The following is a 20419-nucleotide window of genomic DNA, read 5'->3' on the forward strand; positions in this document are numbered from 1 at the left end:
ATTAAAAACAGTTTTAAAATGCATGTTATTTCTGCTTTAATCCAATCAGACTTTTCTGTGTGGATGTATGGGCTGTCGCCACCTTTGCGCAAATAGTCTCTATATTCAATGTTTACATCTCTCTCTGAGAGAGAGAAACTTGTCCTCAATTTGCATTTGTTATTAGGACTAAAATAAAGTTTGGGTTTATGAAAAATAAATGACTTTTTACCTTCTTTCCTGTCATAAATGTATAAGGGTCAATTTTGACCCGTAACACCATAGGTGTCACTATTGTTATTTTTTTTTACGTGTGTTATAATATTAGGATTAGGGATACATCACTGAGGATACGTCCCAGGTGCATCCATGCAATGTATTTTCGTTCTGAGGTATTCTATTGATAGTGACTCATAGGAATAGACTATATGTCTGGTGACCACCGGAGAGACGGGTGACAGCCGGAATGTAGACGGCACCCCTGGTAACCCAGCCTGCATCCTCCGTGAGGAGGAAGCCCAAACAACCTTTGGTGAGGTCTTTAGGAGGGGCATTCGAGCCGCAAGCGGAGCCTGCAGTACCACCGTTGCCCAGGTGGAGCCTGCAGAACCATTGCGGCTAAAGAATACACCACTCCTGAATGAAGTGTCTGGTACTGGGAGTCTGGTGCAACGCACAGGTCCTGCCTGCACCTGGTAAGAGCAGGAGTGGACCTGGTGAGACATAGAAGGGGCCCGGACAGGAGTCAACCCACAGAGCCTAGTCCATCCACACACCAGAATGGTGCCTCCCAGTCAGTCCCGGCAGAGTATGTCCGGAGTGGTTCCAACGGATTGTGTGACCCTGGTCTTTTCCTAGTGGGTCTGATCGAGGGTAGCTACTGGGATGTAAGTCGGCTGGGTCACCCGAGTGCCGAGTGAAGGGTATGATGTTTGCGAGACCCTAAACCCTGATGACCTTGTGATACATCATTGAGGATACGTCCCAAGTGCATCCATGTATCCATGTATGTATTTTCGTTTAGTCTATTATTGCCAGATAACATCATTATCCATTGTCTTCATTATGTAATGAGTGAATTTTCATTTTTCATAATTGAAAACAAGTGCTATATTGAAACATGAATCCCTAACCCCAACACAAATAATATTTTAAATAGTGTTTACAGAGATTGTGTGCCTTTTAAAAGCTATAATAAGCCTATAGATAGATGCCATTAATTTATTTCCCGCATTATTTCACCCGCGGTTTATCCAATATTAATTTATAATATATTTGAATGACCCAAATACACCCTAAACTGCGGTTAACCGCAGCAACCGTGGCTAAATCCGCCATCCGCAGATCTCTAATATGATATAATTGATGACGATAAAATCAAATGTCATCAACAGTATCCTCAACAGATCTTTTTCTTTCCTTTTTAGAGGCATATTTCTGCTGGCATGTGACCTTTTTGTAGGATATATATATTTTGTTTCATATTTCATCAATTTTTAGCTCAAAGTAGCTGAGCTACTTTTTGAGGTCTGTCTGTCTGTCTGTCTGTATGTCTGTCTGTCTGTGGCTGAGTCATGCATGGTAACATGAGCGTGACATCAGAGGTCCATATACACCCGCCGGCCCTCCGTTAAGCCAATGTTAATATAGCCTACTGTAGGATAGGCTGGTGGTGAGGCTAGTATTCAACTATACTGATTGTTGAGCAGGATAAGGTGATTTCCCTGCCTGGCCCCAGTGGCTCGGTTAACGTGTCACTTTATTACATTTATTTACACATTAAATCATTAAAAGTCCATAGACTTGGCTACAACATGACATCACGGGGGGCATATAATACCATATGACCCAAACTAGTGAAAATAGAGGGTATGCACATGCATAAAGTGAGTGGCAAAGTGAGTTTAATATGCAATAATGCAATCAGATAGAACGTTTCTGTTTGGATGTTTGGGCTCTCTAGGCCAGAAAGCTTTTTTTAAAGATGGAGTGCCATGATTTTTTTCCACCCTAAAACATGATCATCAGGTATCATTATAATATAAGGAGGAAGAACATTTTCCAAAAAGACACGCCCACCAGTTCATTAAGTATGCCTGGTTTGCCTGGTGGGTGGTGATGGGTGGTGATCCACCTGAACTGAAGCCGCACCCACAGCTGTAGTTTGATAAAGGGGGAGGGGTTAGGGGAGGGGCTGATAATGTGATGTCACTATATTTCTGTTTATTTCATTGGCCCGTTTATCTGTCAGGGGTTCAGCATCCAGGAAGAAACCCTAAATACAAAGTTAATACACCATTGCACATAAAAACGACTCCAGGGTGTCTAATGAAGTACTGTCACCTCATAGACACATGAAAAACTGGAAAAATACAAAAATTGTGGCACTCCATCTTTAATAGAAGCACATTTGCTCACACCAAATCCTCACACTTGAGGTCACGACAACCACACTTTTCAATGACAGTGTAAGAGTACATCTCTGTCGTGCCATCAGCACATTTCAACTCTACTTCCTTCGTGCTGGTGGCCATCTCCTGACAACAGGTGCATTTGTGCATTAAGCCATTTGTCTTTGATGAATACCTTTAGAGACAAGAGAAGAACAGTGTTAGTGTTAGTGGTACAGTTGCTGGAAATTAAGGCATTAATCAACAAATACAAATATTGGACAGTTACTAATATGGTATATAGAAAGTACCTTCTTAACCATGGGAAGATAGGTAAGAAAATTAAATAAATAAGAACAAATACATAAACGTGTTCTGCAACAAATATGCTTTTAGGAGCAAGCACACAAATTGTCCCACTACTGAGTCATGTACGCTCAAATGTATAACCTTAGTTAGGTTAAAGGACAACTTTAGTTTTTTTCAACTAAGGTTCATGTTTTAGGTTGTTATTAGAGAAAGTAAAAGATGAGTGTTATTTTCTTTTTCATTTGCTGCTTTCTTTTGTTTTAGCAATTTTAGCTATTAGGGGGGGCTCGAACATGGGGCTAAATACATCTTTATTTACAAAATATTATGGCGATTTATTTTTTTATTATTTACTATAGTCCTACTAGACCCCAATAAATTACATCTGGCCACAAAAGATCACAGGATCTACTGAATGTGAAGGTAGCCTACTGGGGGGAAGCCACACTGTGTCATAGGCTCAATATGTCAGTTTGACACATTCAGGAATTTCCATTGCTACACTGAGACCTTGAACTGCCATCCTGTTTTTATTAGCAAATGGATTCATTTGTTGGCATATTTTGCATTGAAAAATGCATACGATGTTGTCTTGAGAAGAATTTCAAATAATGTATGCCGATTTGGTGATAGCCTAAATCCCTCCCATGAAACCCCAATCCCAAATCCTAGAATAGATGGAAATCTTACATTGAGTATGTTGGACAGCTACCACCGCAGGATGTCATTTCAACTGGAACTGTTGATCTGCATTCAACAATTTGAGTTTCAGGACCAACTGGTACAGTTTTAGTTTCAGTGGAAGCGCTGAAGCGAGCTGTAGGTTCAGTGACAGCTTGCGTGTTGTTGAACTCAATGAGCGGCCTTGTGATAGTGACAGCTCCAGTTTTTTTGGATCCGACAGACTGAGTTGTAGGTACAGGGACAGTTTTAGTTCCTTCGGGACCGATGGGCTCAGATGTAGTTACAGCGGCAGTTTTAGTTCCTTCGGGACCTACGGACTGAGCTGTCGGTACAGAGACAGTTTTAGTTCCTTCGGGACCGATGGGCTGACCTGTAGTTACAGCGGCAGTTTTAGTTCCTTCGGGACCTACGGACTGAGCTGTAGGTACAGAGACAGTTTTAAATCCTTCGGGATCGATGAACTGACCTGGAGTTACAGCGGCAGTTTTAGTTCCTTCGGGACCTACGGACTGAGCTGTCGGTACAGAGACAGTTTTAGTTCCTTCGGGACCGATGGGCTGACCTGTAGTTACAGCGGCAGTTTTAGTTCCTTCGGGACCTACGGACTGAGCTGTAGGTACAGAGACAGTTTTAAATCCTTCGGGATCGATGAACTGACCTGGAGTTACAGCGGCAGTTTTAGTTCCTTCGGGACCTACGGACTGAGCAGTCGGTATAGGGACAGTTTTAGTTCCTTCGGGACCGATGGGCTCAGCTGTAGTTACAGCGGCAGTTTTAGTTCCTTCGGGACCTACGGACTGAGCTGTCGGTACAGAGACAGTTTTAAATCCTTCGGGACCGATGGGCTGACCTGGAGTTACAGCGGAAGTTTTAGTTCCTTCGGAACCTACGGACTGAGCTGTCGGTACAGGGACAGTTTTAGTTCCTTCGGGACCGATGGGCTCAGCTGTAGTTACAGCGGCAGTTTTAGTTCCTTCGGGACCTACGGACTGAGCTGTCGGTACAGAGACAGTTTTAAATCCTTCGGGACCGATGGGCTGACCTGGAGTTACAGCGGAAGTTTTAGTTCCTTCGGGACCTACGGACTGAGCTGTTGGTACAGAGACAGTTTTAGTTCCTCCGGGACCGATGGGCTGACCTGGAGTTACAGCGGAAGTTTTAGTTCCTTCGGGACCTACGGACTGAGCTGTAGGTACACGGACAGTTTTAGTTCCTTCGGGACCGATGGGCTCAGCTGTAGTTACAGCGGCAGTTTTAGTTCCTTCGGGACCTACGGACTGAGCTGTAGGTACAGAGACCGTTTTAGTTCCTTCGGGACCGATGGGCTGACCTGGAGTTACAGCGGAAGTTTTAGTTCCTTCGGGACCTACGGACTGAGCAGTCGGTATAGGGACAGTTTTAGTTCCTCCGGGTCCGATGGGCTCAGCTGTAGTTACAGCGGCAGTTTTAGTTCCTTCGGGACCTACGGACTGAGCTGTAGGTACAGAGACAGTTTTAGTTCCTTCAGGACCGATGGGCTGAGCTGTAGTTACAGCGGCAGTTTTAGTTCCTTCAGGACCTACGGACTGAGCTGTCGGTACAGGGACAGTTTTAGTTCCTTCGATGACCCGAGTTGTAGGTACAGCCACAGTTGTAGTTTTTTTGGAACCGATGAACTGACTTGTAGGAACAGTGACAGTTTGAGTTTCACTGGAACTGCTGGGTCGACTTGTAGGTCGTTCCTTTTTAACCTCCACGATGGTTGTTTCGTTCGTATGTACACAGTTGTGACGCTTGGTACCTGGTTTGCACATACAAGGTAATATTTATCAAAGAGAAAGAATACAATAACTGATAACAGTCTCTTACATTTACAAGTCTATGCATACACATTACAAAGCCACAGTTATTAGAAACATTTTAGCCTACTATAAATTAATGGAAACACCAGTTAAAAAAACAGCATAACAAATGTTAATGAATTCTTACATGTTTTGCAACAGCCTTTCTTGTCCCATTTTTCTGTCCCCTGTAATACAAATTGTATACAAATTGAAATCATCAGATAAAACGCCATGTTACTATTGGTTACTGACTACAGCTTCTTACTACTGCAAGCAATGAAGACTAACGTCACGTTTCACTTCAATCTTGCAGATGAAAGATCAATGTTCCTGAAAAGCCTGAGCGTTCACAAATACAAAATTCCTTTCTTATAAAACGTTATGAAGCTAGTATCCAGATATAGGCTACTCACTGGAAGGCAGTTGTTATGAAGCTAGTATCCAGATATAGGGTACTCACTGGAAGGCAGTTGTTATGAAGCTAGTATCCAGATATAGGCTACTCACTGGAAGGCAGTTGTTATGAAGCTAGTATCCAGATATAGGCTACTCACTGGAAGGCAGTTGTTATGAAGCTAGTATCCAGATATAGGCTACTCACTGGAAGGCAGTTGTTATGAAGCTAGTATCCAGATATAGGCTAGCTACTCACTGGAAGGCAGTTGTTATGAAGCTAGTATCCAGATATAGGCTACTCACTGGAAGGCAGTTGTTATGAAGCTAGTATCCAGATATAGGCTACTCACTGGAAGGCAGTTGTTATGAAGCTAGTATCCAGATATAGGCTACTCACTGGAAGGCAGTTGTTATGAAGCTAGTATCCAGATATAGGCTACTCACTGGAAGGCAGTTGTTATGAAGCTAGTATCCAGATATAGGCTACTCACTGGAAGGCAGTTGTTATGAAGCTAGTATCCAGATATAGGCTACTCACTGGAAGGCAGTTGTTATGAAGCTAGTATCCAGATATAGGCTACTCACTGGAAGGCAGTTGTTATGAAGCTAGTATCCAGATATAGGCTACTCACTGGAAGGCAGTTGTTATGAAGCTAGTATCCAGATATAGGCTACTCACTGGAAGGCAGTTGTTATGAAGCTAGTATCCAGATATAGGCTACTCACTGGAAGGCAGTTGTTATGAAGCTAGTATCCAGATATAGGCTACTCACTGGAAGGCAGTTGTTATGAAGCTAGTATCCAGATATAGGCTACTCACTGGAAGGCAGTTGCTGGGATCATATTCAGCACATTCAGTTTTCTGTTCAAGGACTGTGAGTTGGTCTGCGACGCATTCATACTTTGTACAGTTGTCGTTTGGTGGAGACCAGGTTTGTGAAGGCTGTGAGAGGATGCAATTAATTACATTTTAAAAGACATGATATGGTTTGATGGAACATAAAACACATTTCCAACAACAACCTGTTGGAAACTAGTAAAACTAAGTGTTTTCAAATGGTTTTCTATTGAACTCACCTCAATAACATAAGATGTGTTGTCTGGTAGAAGAACAATGCAGCTGGTCTTTTTGCATGTTCCACAACATTGTCCTGTCACATTTTCATACTTGAAGCCCTGTTTGAAAAACAGCATATTTTGGGGATCAACAATCAATGCAATTATTAAGAAGATGAATGTGATGCCTTTTAATATACTTAATATATCTGTTGTATCTCCTGACAGCATGTATTGCTGATGACATCATCAACAATATTCAAATTAAATTATATTGATCCTGTCATTTTATGGTTGTTTAAGCTGTTAACAGTTGATACAGTTCCAAACAACACCATGCATTATTGTAAGAATAAATATGGTTTCACAAGCAGTCTGACATGACCAATTCTGCACATGATCACATACAGATGATAGCTAAGATACAGAGATTCAGTGCATAGTTATGTGTGAAAGAGGTGTGATTTATAGCCTTGATAAAAGCAAAAGCAATTAAAGATTGCTTTTTTGATTAAAAAAATTGTGATTTGAAAAATGAATAGAAAATCCCAATCCAATACTGAGCAGAAGGTTATTAATGTCATGCACATTTACCTGGGAACAGTTGGTGTCACATTTTATAGGTTCACACTCGATAACATTCAGAGATGTGATGTTATCCGTTTTTTCACTACAATTGCATTTCTTGCAAATGTCTTGGGATGGGATGGATACACCTGGCTGTGACAGAATGGAAAGCTCATTACCTTTGTCTGACAGATATTTAAATGTATCAAAATACAGTTATTCCAATGAGCATTGTCTGTAGCTTGTTTGTATTGCAAATGTTTGATTAGGAATGTTCACAAATCGACATCACGGCTTACCTTGTATTCAGTGTCATTGTAGACACAAACCTTTTTGGGTTCTGGAGAAGAAGCATAATGTTGTATATTTCAAATGAATTCAAACACTCACATTCCTGACATAATCATCATCAAAGTCAATATCAATGAAAATAACAATACAGAATCAGAATACAGAATCAATCAAATAACTTACTACATGTAAATGAGTCACAACATTTGTCGGGTAAGTCTTCTACGGTCATTTCAAACCCTGTTGCACACTTTTGTGTGCGATTTGAACACTTTGTTTTATCACACTCTGTGGGTGAAGGAAGATCACGTATATATGATTACCATCAAAGTAGAACATTGTAGCACATCAGGAATATTTTCATCATGTGGGCTTTTATAGAATTCAAATTTGTTATTTCGAGCAAATAAAGATTTATATTTGGAAATACTGTGACTTTAGTATTGTATACTCTGTGGGTTACATTAACACTACGACTCTGGAAAGGATTGTCTAATTTAATTATTATTCTTTTATGTTGGCATACAAACAACTCACCACATTTTGATACTGGACAGCAGTCTTTGGTTTCGTTGACCAGCACCTCTCCATCTTTGTCACATCTAGGAGGAGATGGTTGGGTTGCACAAGCCACTGGCTCACACTCAACACTCATTGAGGTTTCATCACAAGTACACTGCTTACAATCACTCCTCCATGTGTCACCCACCTTGATCAGAAACAATGTTAGTACCAACAGAAGATCTAACAAAACCTAGGCTGTCATCATACACCATTACTGTCTGTCTGTATGTCTGTCTGTCTGTCTGTCTGTCTGTCCACTATTACTACTAAACTATTAAACAATGGCAGAAATATTTAAACAGAGGTAAAAATCACGTAACATCTACCTCTTTAGGATTGCCGTCCGGACCGGTACAACCTGATAGAATACAAAGGTTAGATTAATCTCATTGAGAAAACAACACTAATAATAATAATAATAATAATAATAATAATAATAATAATAATAATAATAATAATAATAATGATAATAATAATGATAATAAGGGTAATAATAATAATAACCAGTAAGGCGCTTCTCGCCCTTAGGCGTACATTCAATAGTTAACTGCGCAATAATAATAATAATAATAATAATAATAATAATTTCAAGAACATATCCTATTTTGTAAATATTTTGACTTACAGCTGGAAACACAGGCATTCGACTTTGAACTGAACAAGACAGTTCCTTCAGGGCAGAAACATCCTTCCCGAGACGCAGAAATTTGTGTCTTGTTCGCCACATTCTTTTCATTGTATCTAAGAAGAAGAAGAAATACATGACAGAAAGATGATACTAACATCAGGAGATCACTTAATGTTGTGTACAGCAGAAAATAAAAACTACTAATGTAATATCACCAAGTCTGACATCTGCCACTATAGGGTGCTATCCCCCTTGGGTCTCTGCATTATTGTCTCCACCAGGCCGAAGGTATGGGGAGAGTATGTTTTGCACTCAGTCCGTCCGTCCGTCCGTCCGTTACCAGCTGATCTCTGGCACCGTTGGCCCGATCCATGCCAAACTTTGCACACACATGAACCTTATTTTCCTGAACGGCCTGTTATAGCGCCAACAGGAGGCCGACCTTTGTATAACACATGTTTTGCTACTACTCCTCCAGATTTCGAAAAATCCCGCAAATCATTACACAGTATCCCTACGTCATGTGCTCACATTCCATATGTTGATCTGACCTCATCAAACCCTGTAGACTCAAGAGACGCTCCATATATGGCCAGTACAAAATTCATTCCATATGTTGATCTGACCCCCCATGCCAAAGTGCCAGCGCTCGCCCAGCAGTCTGCTGTCACCCAGGCGGATATGTTGATCTGACCCCCCATTCCAAAGTGCCAGTTCTACTGGTATAACTCAATAAATAAATTACGCAGTAGCGAGATAATCCGCTCCAGACCGGTTCACACGGCAATTTTGTAACACAGACCAGGCTTTCCTCCGAGGTGGAAAGCCTGGTGACGCGAGGTTAGGAGCTCATATACCGGTAGCTATAGTGCTTCATAACACTGAACCCCGTTCAAATCCAAACCCAAGGTGCGTTACTGCATGTCATCCCTGTATGTTTGCCTTCAAAATGCTAAAGAAATTAATCTTAAAAGAATGACTACAGCAGGTACCTTCCATTACATGTTGCTTGTGAAGAGGTTGGACCACACGCCTTGTAGATCTGGCCCTTGGGGCATTTAGATTCTGAAACAAGAAGAAGCAGATTAAGAATCAAGCTGATACATGTAGACAGTTAGTCTGAATATTATTATTAACTCTGTACATGTATTGTGACTTTATGAGACACAAACAAACAAAACCTTCATACCACACATTCCAAATGTAAGATGCCTCCAGTCAAGACAGATGTTGTTTTCTGCACATTCTTCAGCGTATGCCTCCAAACTACTGCAGGTCTTCACGATCAATTGCTTGGAACAATCATCCTGACAGGCGTCATGGAATGGTGTTGGTGAAATGACTTCGTGGCAGTCCTTAAAAACCCTGCATGTGCAAATAAAGTACACTTGTGTTAGTGTGTGACTTACATTACACAGATACGATTTAGCATGATGATTGATTCCTTCTTACGGGCCCATGATGACTTTACAGACTTCGCCCACGCATTCAATTGGGCGTTCAGTGGTGCCGAAACGTGTGGTGCCTGCAGTGGTCGATTGTGTTTGACCTGCAGTGGTCGATTGTTGCGTTTGGCCTGTGGTCGATTGTTGTGTTGGGCCTGTGCGCCCTGGGGTCGATTGTTGCGTTGTGCCAGCAGGGGTCGATTGGGGCGGTAGGGTGGTGCTGGGGGTTGGGGTTGTAGGAGGTGGCTTTTCACAATAAGTATTTGTCGCATTGGCAGTGATGTTATCTCTGACATGCCATTTATAAGCCATTTCAGTACAGTCAGTAATGATCTGACCATCGGGTAATCTGCATTCATTGGTTTTGTCGTTGTCACATGTGCCTGTCAGGACAGTTCATGTGGAGAGAGGGAAACACAGAGAGAACAGATGTTTATGTGTTTACCAGTAATATAACATTTATCACATGACATGACCCCCTCACTGTTCCTCAACGCAAATGTAATTCAAGCGGTATCTCACCACACTGTCCCTCTGTGTTGTTGTGGAAACGGGAGTTTGGCAGTCTGATGCTATACCGAAGTCCTTTGAACTTCACAACGCCTTCAATATCTGGGATTTTCACCAGCATCTCAATTCCAGTACTTGTTATGATGAGGTCATCATTAGAGAAGGTTGGGATTACACGCTTGCCATTGACAATTACCTGGGGGGAAAAAGTTAATTAGATTGAAATGTAGTAGTTCATTGTCTATTTAGAGTAATTCCACAAGTATTTAGAGCAGCTCACCGTGATATTATTTACCTTGTTCTCAGTCGCCTCTCCACTCTTTTGTGTGAGAATAATTTCATGCAGTTTGTAGCGTACGATCAAGGAGCGGTCACATGTAACATTTTCATAACAATTCTCATTTTGAATAAGAACAGTCAGATTGTATTTTGTAACGATTTCTTTAAATAAAACATATGTGCAATTTTCTTGGAAGTTGTAAGATTGTCCATCAAATGTAATATGATGACGATCTCCCCAGCCATCGCAGACACCTGGATGGATAATAACATAAAGCATTAAAGGTCACATTGAAGCAGAACATATCGTTTCTTGGTAGATTTAGGATAAAATCTAGTATTGATATGAACTTACATTGACATTCATGGTGAAAACAACAGCCATCATCATCATCATAGACCTTGACTGGTGGACGTCCATTTGAACATGTGGGTTTTGGTTTATCTATACATGTCTTAAATGCTGTAATTACTTTTCCAGATGAACATTCTTCTATTTTACAGCCTGATTCCCTCGTTTGTCCATTCTAATCAAAGAGGGTAAAGAAAAACATTCAAAACCACAAAATCAGTACTAAATGAATGGTGTTCATTCAACTCTAGTATTGTTTTTGTTCCACATTTGCATGAACGTGCTTGAATACCTTTAATGGTGGCTCTAGGTAATAACAATCCACAGATGGAGTGGTTACTACAGGAGTGGTGATCTTTGTTGTGGTTGTGGTTGTAGACTGGCATGGTCTACTGTGTTTTGTAATGTTACCCGTACACGCATAGGGATCACAGACGGCAAAGTAACACCAGCCATCACCATCAGTTGCATTATAGATAATAGCTCCTATTATGGGAGAAGGAAAAAACATTAATTCTTACACTATGCTGATTTAAAAGATATGTGAAATAAAGCCATGGGTGCCAATCGCTACAGGAACAGTTTTACGTACCCTGAACAAATTCCTGGTTCTTGTATTTGCATTTACATGTTCTCACTCTTTCTGTGGTCGGTTTAACTGTGGTACTTGGTTTTTCTGTGATTACGGGTATTTCTGTGGTTGTGGTACTTGGAGTTTTTTCTGTGATTGTCGTAGTTGTAGGTTTTCCTGTGGTAGTTGTTTCTGTTTGAGGCTTTTCTGTGATTGTGGTAGTTGTTTCTGTTGGAGGTTTTTCTGTGATTGTCGTAGTTGTAGGTTTTTCTGTGGGAGGTTTCTCTGTTGGAGGTTTTTCTGTGATTGTGGTAGTTGTAGGTTTTCCTGTGGTAGTTGTTTCTGTTGGAGGTTTTTCTGTGATTGTGGTAGTTGTTTCTGTTGGAGGTTTTTCTGTGATTGTGGTAGTTGTTTCTGTTGGAGGTTTTTCTGTGATTGTGGTAGTTGTAGGTTTTCCTGTGGTAGTTTTTTCTGTTGGAGGCTTTTCTGTGATTGTGGTAGTTGTTTCTGTTGGAGGTTTTTCTGTGATTGTGGTAGTTGTTTCTGTTGGAGGTTTTTCTGTGATTGTGGTAGTTGTTTCTGTTGGAGGTTTTTCTGTGATTGTGGTAGTTGTAGGTTTTCCTGTGGTAGTTGTTTCTGTTGGAGGCTTTTCTGTGATTGTGGTAGTTGTTTCTGTTGGAGGTTTTTCTGTGATTGTGGTAGTTGTTTCTGTTGGAGGTTTTTCTGTGATTGCGGTAGTTGTAGGTTTTCCTGTGGTAGTTGTTTCTGTTGGAGGCTTTTCTGTGATTGTGGTAGTTGTTTCTGTTGGAGGTTTTTCGGTGATTGTGGTAGTTGTATGTTTTCCTGTGGTAGTTGTTTCTGTTGGAGGCTTTTCTGTGATTGTGGTAGTTGTTTCTGTTGGAGGTTTTTCTGTGATTGTGGTAGTTGTTTCTGTTGGAGGTTTTTCTGTGATTGTGGTAGTTGTAGGTTTCCCTGTGGTAGTTGTTTCTGTTGGAGGCTTTTCTGTGATTGTGGTAGTTGTTTCTGTTGGAGGTTTTTCTGTGATTGTGGTAGTTGTAGGTTTTCCTGTGGTAGTTGTTTCTGTTGGAGGCTTTTCTGTGATGGTGGTAGTTGTTTCTTTTGGAGGTTTTTCTGTGATTGTGGTAGTTGTTTCTGTTGGAGGTTTTTCTGTGATTGTGGTAGTTGTAGGTTTTCCTGTGGTAGTTGTTTCTGTTGGAGGCTTTTCTGTGATTGTGGTAGTTGTTTCTGTTGGAGGTTTTTCTGTGATTGTGGTAGTTGTAGGTTTTCCTGTGGTAGTTGTTTCTGTTGGAGGCTTTTCTGTGATTGTGGTAGTTGTTTCTGTTGGAGGTTTTTCTGTGATTGTGGTAGTTGTAGGTTTTCCTGTGGTAGTTGTTTCTGTTGGAGGCTTTTCTGTGATTGTGGTAGTTGTTTCTGTTGGAGGTTTTTCTGTGATTGTGGTAGTTGTAGGTTTTCCTGTGGTAGTTGTTTCTGTTGGAGGCTTTTCTGTGATTGTGGTAGTTGTTTCTGTTGGAGGTTTTTCTGTGATTGTGGTAGTTGTAGGTTTTCCTGTGGTAGTTGTTTCTGTTGGAGGCTTTTCTGTGATTGTGGTAGTTGTTTCTGTTGGAGGTTTTTCTGTGATTGTGGTAGTTGTTTCTGTTGGAGGTTTTTCTGTGATTGTGGTAGTTGTTTCTGTTGGAGGTTTTTCTGTGATTGTGGTAGTTGTAGGTTTTCCTGTGGTAGTTGTTTCTGTTGGAGGCTTTTCTGTGATTGTGGTAGTTGTTTCTGTTGGAGGTTTTTCTGTGATTGTGGTAGTTGTTTCTGTTGGAGGTTTTTCTGTGATTGTGGTAGTTGTAGGTTTTCCTGTGGTAGTTGTTTCTGTTGGAGGCTTTTCTGTGATTGTGGTAATTGTAGGTTTTCCTGTGGTAGTTGTTTCTGTTGGAGGCTTTTTTGTGATTGTGGTAGTTGTTTCTGTTGGAGGTTTTTCTGTGATTGTGGTAGTTGTAGGTTTTCCTGTGGTAGTTGTTTCTGTTGGAGGCTTTTCTGTGATTGTGGTAGTTGTAGGTTTTCCTGTGGTAGTTGTTTCTGTTGGAGGCTTTTCTGTGATTGTGGTAGTTGTAGGTTTTCCTGTGGTAGTTGTTTCTGTTGGAGGCTTTTCTGTGATTGTGGTAGTTGTTTCTGTTGGAGGTTTTTCTGTGATTGTGGTAGTTGTAGGTTTTTCTGTGGGAGGTTTTTCTGTGGGAGGTTTTTCTGTGATTGTCGTAGTTGTAGGTTTTCCTGTTGTAGGTTTTTCTGTTGGAGGTTTTTCTGTGGTTGTGGTTGGCTTAGTAGTAGTAGCTTGAATAGTGGTGGTACTAAAGATAAAGGGTGTATTAGTTGGGGGAGATGTAGTTGTTGGTGTAGTTGTAGTACTTGTAGCACATGGCTTCATGACCCTTGTAATGTTTCCATTCTTTCCGCAGGTTGCAGTGATACAAGTATCATCTCCATCATGTGTGTCGTAGATTGTTGCTCCATATTCATATTTATTCCCCTTGTACAAACAATAGCAGGCTGGAATAGAAACAACACACACACACACACACACACACACACACACACACACACACACACACACACACACACACACACACACGTTATTGATACATGTTTATAGTAAATATGTTTAAAGTCATAATATTACATTATAAATATATCAGATTAATAGTTACCCTTGACATCATAGGTGCAGATCGCTTTTGTGGATTCACAAGAACTTCAAACATAGAGATTAAGAGAAGTTTAGTTCATGAATATTGAATCACATTCATACGATAACCAATTGTATTCATAATACTCTTCTCTTTTAAAGCACACATGTCAAGTGGAGTGTTATTGTTTTAGAACATTTACCGTAGCAGTGGACAGTTTCAATTATATTTAATTTGTTCTTTTGTATTAATTTGGAGATTTGAATAATTAAACACATTTCGGGTTTTCATGTTCTCAGCTCTTTTGCCTAATGTATGGAGCACAGAGTCGGCTGAGGAATGAAAATACATGTATCCCAATTTCATACATTGGATTTTATGCATAGAATCTGCACATATTATATGAATTTGAATCCCTCACTTTGGTTGATTTATTTCCATTTGGGGAGTTTTGGCACACAATAGACATTCCACCGATCTCTCACTGTATGTGTAGTTAATTGAGTCTTTCTACAGAATTACATCTACATAAATACCATGTGTGGCAGTTCTGGACTGAAGGAGTGTCTGAAGGAATGTCCTCTCCTTCCTTATAATGCTTCCCATCAACATAACAGCCACACTGCTTCGTCTGCACACATTTCATAGTAGATTCTTCCAGATAAGGCCGTTCCGGAGGGCATCGTGGGTAGCACCCTATGTTGACATTATTCCGTGGAGACCATAGAACAATACAGAATGGATATGAGTTAACATTGCACATCCGGATCTCTGACATTTTGTTATATTTATTACATTAACCCTGATCATTTACCATATCAGTAACTACTGTAACAAACTTGAGCCGTGAAACAGGACTTCTACTTATTGGCCTCATTTGTATTAACATTTGTTTTTAACTACTTTTCTGCCTACTATACTTGAATTCTCCTCTGGCATTTAGTTTTATGTTATCGTACTTCCTCTGTTTTCATAAATGTATACATCATACCTTCCAGAGCTGGTATCGGATTGGTGCATAATCCTGAAGGATTTGTGCATGTCTTCATACATGGTTTACCACAGGGTTCGTAGTGCCATTCACATTCTCCAGATGGGTTGTAATAATCACAGAACAGAGCTGTGTAGGACAGAGACAAGACAACAGCAAACACCCTCTCTGTTAGGGTCAGTGTATCACAATACAACAGAATGACAATGACAGATGCTTTATGTGTTTCATTTCTTAGAAGGACAAAGACTCACGGCAGACTTTGGGAGTTCTCCACCTCACGCACACTCCAGCTATGTTACAGGCAGCAGCGTAAGCTGCCACCGCTGTGCAGAAACACTCACAGTCACCCCCAGAGTTACAGGCACAGGAGTCCTTCACACACGCTTCATAATAGTTTTTGGGATCCACCTTTTTCCAGAGAAGACATTTAATTATTGCAATTATGATTTGCTAGTGAATACAGCAAGAAATACACATAGATATGTTATTAACTAGTATGAACTAGTAGTAACACGATTAAAGTTAGACCTCAGCTTGGGGTTTTAAATGCAGATCTCATCCTTTTGATGATGTATGACCACAACACTGCCCTCGATAACCTAAATTAACTTAAATATTTTGTTGCATAATTATATTAGGGGCATTATAATAATTCTGCAACATTTTGTTCAAGTTGACAAATATGGTGTTTTGGTAGAATCATTTGAATTATAGAATCATTCACTAATTACTACACAAAAAACACATACATACGTATGTACGTGCGTGCATGCATGCGTGCGTGCGTGCGTGCATGTTTGTGACATGCTACCTTCAAGTGACAGGCTTTGAATACATCAGTGTTGATAATGCTGCAGTGCTTCACAGCCCAGGCCTGTCTGTAGGAGTAGACAGCACAAGGACCTTTCTCACTTTCCTTGTCAGGACAACTAGGAGAAACTTTCCAGCTGTTTCCAAACTCAAGAGCTTTCGCCACCACTTCCTGGTTCCTGGCTGTGAAGTCATTCCTTGCATTTCCATCATAGTTCCCACACAGACCACAGATTTTTCCCTGGAGGAAAAAATATATGTTGTTTATAAAACATTCAGGAATCATCAACCAACCACCTTTGCTTCAGGCAGTCAGTTTAGCATTTTACTCCAATTCTGAAGATCTCAGGTGTTTGGATATAGTTGAATAATAAGTTACAGCAGCATCACATAATTGATACTATAGATACTAAGTGTTAGTTCTATTGTTAACTAACCTTGTATGTAGAGCTGAGTTTGATCATCAGACCTGTCTTCTTGTCCCAGATTAGAGTCAATCCCTGTTTTGCCTCAAGGACCAAATAAATGCCCATGGTGTGGACCTTATAGGAGACCTCCTGGCTTTTACTTTGTTTGACAACTTTGACTCTTTCCTCACTCAGTTCAATTTCAGTGTCCTGAAATAACAAAGAACAAATCATGTTGACTTCACTTGTAATGCACTATGGTATGTGTACAGAAAATATGTGTTTGTAACTGTGCTTTGTACCCCTAAGAAGAGCTTGATCAAGATGGAGCAGGTCTGGTAAGCAGGCCCACATGGGACACTCTCAGTCAGAACCCTGAAGGTGCCGTCGGTGTTGCCGCCGCAGTAATCCTGTAAGATGCTGGCATTAGCATTCTGACTGAATTCACATCAAAACACTGAAATAACAGAGAGAGACCAAATAGAAACCTCTCTATTGTACCTGAGCAAAGACATATCCACAGCCACCATGAAAAGAGAACCTCTTGGCATCAAAAGTGACATAATGACCCTCTCCATAGATACTGCAGGTCCCTTCACATTGCTTTGTGGTGCATTTCCATGTTTTCCCAGAGCACGTGCTATAATGACCATAACAGAAAGGTTTAAATCTAGAACAGATTCTGAATAACACACAAAGACATACTTCAGAGCATGAAAGTCCTTTACCAGGTGTTACAGTCCACCTTGACCGTCTGTCCAGGCTCATAGGTGACCCCACCATACGAACAGTGACACTGGTTGTCTTTGATACATCCCCCTTTACCATCGGACAGCAAGCCGCCAGGACATACACAGCCTGACACGCAATCAGAGCTCACCTACAAAACACATCAAGTACAGTTAATTGTAAACACCACCTTTATCTACAACAAGCTGAAGTCAGCATTGCATTGATAACATGTAGAAGAAGGGTATAACTATATGATTCAAGTGTTGTGTTGATGACGATTCAATCCTGTATGTTTAATTTCTGACTAGATTAGAGGATCTGGGGTTCTGTTTCAATTCTTCTCTGAACAAGGACACACATTTTATTTCCATCACATGATAAAGCGCCAAAAGTAATTTACACATTCAGTGTCGGCAGACTGACAGCTCTTCTGGCATTCTGAGCCTTTTGCGTCCACCGAAGCTTTGGAACAGTTGAAGAAGACCATCGGAGCTTTGCAGGCTGAAGAGAAAATGGTGTTAAAAAACATACTTCTTATGTTAGAAATGATGCAACGAGAAGAGTGCTGAGTACCCACATGTAATGCTTGGCTTTCCATAACAGTTGAGCTTCCCACGCTTGCAGACACTAGGAAGTGAAAGAGACACATTGGACAGTAGATCAAAGAGAAGTAGTAAAACATCAAAGAAGAAGCATTGGAGCAGTGATATCCTCACCAGGTTTTTCCTTGAATCCTGACGGTGGTCCCAGGTTGAATCTGGTGATACCCATCATAGCAGGGACATTTTATCAATGGCACACACTCTCCCTTTTCATTAAGATAAGTTCCTTCAGCACATCCACAGCCGTCCACAGGAGTAAAGGCTATCTGACACGTAGTGTCGGGCTGGCTTAGAGAGCGACAACCATGATTACAGCTGGTCATTTTGTAGCTGTACACCATGCTAGCAGGGCAGGAGGTTGTGTATTTTTCTGTGAAAACATGAAAGGCTGTCAGTGGTTTAAATCTAACAAACACTGCTGTTCATTTGAAATGAGATGTTTGTATGCAGAGCTTACTGCACACTGTGTCTCTCCACCCAGTGATGAAGATGCCTGCTGCAGCGCAGGTCTGAACGTAGACAGATACAGCCGCACACATGCAGTCTTCACTCTTCTCACAGCTGCAGGTAGCCTCCTTACAGCTCTATGAAGAGGGTTAATCACAGGGTCAATCTACACACACATATTTAATCTACATTTGGCTGAATTGTTTGTAAAATATCAAATCTTTACATCTTCATAGAACTCTGGATCAATTTCAGAATGACACTTAGAAAAAATCCCTTTGGCGTCACCAATCATGGAACACCAATTCTCAGCATACTTCTCTGTAAAACAAAAAAAAAAGGAAAAAAAGATGAAAACGTTTTATCCACTGAAAAAGTTGAATAGACAGACTAAAGCAATGTGCAGATTACAGACCTTTCTGTACATTCAGACTGCATGCACTCGTAAAGACTTTGCTGGCAGGACAGGAAGCTTTACTCATCCATGTATTAGCAAACTCTGCAGCCCGAGCCTCAATCAGCCCACTACTGGTTTTTAAGTCATCATTTTTAACATCGTTAAAGTCTCCACAAAGACCTGGGGAAACAACAGTCATATCATTGCATCACCAATTCACCATTTGAATATATTGTTTTTCAATAATACAAAACATTATGGTATGGATGCATACCACGGAGCTTCCCCTTAAGAGACGCAGCAGCTGTGATGTAGACTTGCATTCTGGGTGTTAGCTGTATCTGCACCTGGAGTCCATAGCTAGTATGAATGAGCATGTGGAACGTTGACGGCTTGAAGACTTTGACATTGTCTGTGAAATACAGAATGTACATTGAAGCCATTCAACATTGATGTCTGTAATAAACCAATTCATTACATGGAAGAAGAAAAAAGAAATAACGACATCCTTTCAATGGATGGAAACTCACCCAGGAGGAGGGGTACTTGAGAAATCAGTTTGTTATAATATAATTTTCCACTGTCTTCAACTTTAATTTTCTGTAATAAAAAATAATGAGTACGTCACCATTATGTACTTAGGCTACTGTATATAAAATATATGTTGATTTTTTATTTTTTTTGTAGAGAGACATAATAACCTACCTGTCCAGGCAGGACCACAGTTACAGCCTCCAGACATGTCTCAGAGTCAGATTTACCACATCTGGACAGATCACCATGAACTGTGATGTTCTTACTTTTCACCTGGAAAACAAGGTGAAGATGAGAAACACAGCCTTTATTTCCTGCGATGGATAGAGGAATGATAATGCATGCTCCGATCACACGATGGTGTCTGGCCGGGAACGGCCAAGAATAGCAGACCAAGAAGTTGACAACGGGTCCTGACAGGGTCATAAGCCCCCTAAGCTTAAATATGAGCGCCTTGATTTTTTTAAGTATTAAGTATGCCTGGTTTTCTTGTGGGTGGTGATGGGTGGTGAATGGTGATCAAGCCACACCCACAGCTGTTGTTGTATGATAAAGGGGGGGGGGGGGGGGGGGGGTGGTTAGGGGAGGGGATGATATTGTGTTGTCACTATATCATCTGTCAAGGTTTCAGCCTCTAGGGATGACATCATTGCACATACCAACCACACCGAGGGGTCTAATGAAGTACTGTCACTGTCACATGAAAAACTGACGATTTCTTTTAAAAATAACAGCACTCCATCTTTAACACCAGGAATGACCCCCACCGCACACCTAATGTTTACTGTACACGTTCATTGCTATTATAGTGTTGATTATGTCTTGTTTACTGTTGTATATTATTGCATGTATTTAAATGTAATTAATTGAATATTGAATACACAGGAGTTATTGATTTAAAAAGGGATTCTACTGCATTTCATTGTTTCACTAACTTGGGTCAGAATGTAGGAGCAGTCTCCGCT

The 20419-nt window shown here is 40.8% G+C and overlaps 3 long non-coding RNA genes across 3 annotated transcripts in view; 1 reads left to right on the forward strand and 2 right to left on the reverse strand.

The window, feature by feature from the left end:
* The window catches only part of LOC306932537, a 148713-nt gene that overhangs the window by 42460 nt on the left and 85834 nt on the right, over window positions 1–20419 (forward strand). Inside the window, exon 2 of the long non-coding RNA XR_013791116.1 lies at window positions 14029–14112. This is a non-coding gene — a long non-coding RNA (uncharacterized lncRNA). The remainder of the gene's footprint in view (window positions 1–14028; window positions 14113–20419) is intronic.
* LOC306932539 lies at window positions 10269–11378 on the reverse strand. Its single transcript, XR_013791118.1, has 4 exons — window positions 11277–11378; window positions 10938–11176; window positions 10655–10838; window positions 10269–10515 (listed from the first exon to the last, which is right to left on the reverse strand). It is a non-coding gene; the product is annotated as an uncharacterized lncRNA (long non-coding RNA).
* Window positions 14287–15908, reverse strand: LOC306932538. The gene is made up of 5 exons (XR_013791117.1): window positions 15777–15908; window positions 15523–15651; window positions 15068–15227; window positions 14553–14596; window positions 14287–14394 (listed from the first exon to the last, which is right to left on the reverse strand). It is a non-coding gene; the product is annotated as an uncharacterized lncRNA (long non-coding RNA).

The sequence above is a fragment of the Electrona antarctica genome (assembly GCF_951216825.1).
Source record: "Electrona antarctica genome assembly, chromosome: 11".
Classification (NCBI taxonomy): Eukaryota; Metazoa; Chordata; class Actinopteri; order Myctophiformes; family Myctophidae; genus Electrona; species Electrona antarctica.